Source organism: Pelophylax lessonae (genome assembly GCF_965119305.1).
Source record: "Pelophylax lessonae genome assembly, chromosome: 9".
NCBI classification, from domain to species: Eukaryota; Metazoa; Chordata; class Amphibia; order Anura; family Ranidae; genus Pelophylax; species Pelophylax lessonae.
The window spans coordinates 236,961,875-236,963,283 of NC_138776.1; positions in this window are offsets into that span (position 1 = coordinate 236,961,875).

Below are 1,409 nucleotides of genomic sequence, written 5' to 3' on the forward strand. Positions count from 1 at the left end.
TAATATACACTAATTTGGGTTAATTTTACCAGAGATATGTAGCAGTATAAATTTTGGCCCAAATGTATGAAGAAAAATTTATTTTTTGCAAAATTTTATAATAGAAACTAAAAAAAAGTTGTTGTTTTTCAAAATTTTTGCTCTTTTTATGCTTATATCACAAAAAGAAAAATAAACCCAGTTGTGATCAAATACCACCAAAAGAAAGCTCTATTTGTGTGAAAAAAATGATAACAAATTTGTTTGGTTACAGTGTAGCATGACTGAGCAATTGTCATTCAAAGTGTGAGAGTTCTGAAAGCTGAAAATTGGTCTGGGCAGGAAGGAGGTCTAACTTCTCTGTATGGAAGCGGTTAAAGGGAACAACCCAACACCAAGTTTACTATATGGACCCCTTATGTATTTGTACATGTTGATTATTTCCCCCCTATACATTTTTAGCCTGATTACTGTCAAAAGGGGGGCTGACATGTCTCTTATGTGATAGTATCAAGGCAGTAACAGGTGCTCGTATTTAGAGAAAACAGGGCTCTATTACCTCCCTGATGTCTTCTGTACCTGCACTCCATGCAAATCTTCCCTCTGCCAAAAATCTGACATCTCTCTGAACCAGAAGAGCCCAGCCCTAAGTTTAATGTAAATAGAGAATATCAGAGAAGGGATCATCCGATTGCCTCTTGGGGTTCAGGAAGAAATTTTCACCCTGCTGGAGCAAATAGGATCATGCTTTGCTGGGGGCTTTTGCCTTCCTCTTGATCAGCTGTGGGTATAGGATTGTGTATATAGGATTGTAAAAAATGTTGTTTTGTTTAGGATTGTTATGTTTTACCTTTTTTATTGGTTGATCTAGATGGACTTTGTGTCTTTTTTCAACCAGATTAACTATATAAGTGCACTTCCTTGGTCCCCCCCGCTCTCCGAGGAGCCTGCTAATCACTGCGGCTGGAAAAAAGACAGAAGTGACAACCTCCTGCATCACTCCGAATATAGAAAATATGGTAAGTGATGTCTTTAATATGTTTGTGGGCCCACCGAAGCACTAGGTACAGTCAGTCAGAACCGGTGAATCACTTGTGACTCTAATTAGCAAAGAGGGGGGCAGGGCAGTGAAGGTTAGATTAGGATAAGCAGCAAGGGTTAACATTAAAATGAAGGTATTGGTTTACTCTGCATGGGCACAGCCCAAGTCACCTAAATCAGGCACAGATCATCTAATCAGGCATCCTAAGGCACATCCAGCTGCCGTGACCTGGGTGTTACTAAACCCTACTTGTACTAGAAATTCTGACCCACATACTGCATTCTTCAAAGACAATACATTGGAGTGAAACAAAATGTTAGTATCAAGCAGATGTCATCACACCATGTGTTTTGTTTATAACAATCTTTCATTATTTTGTATTTGAAAT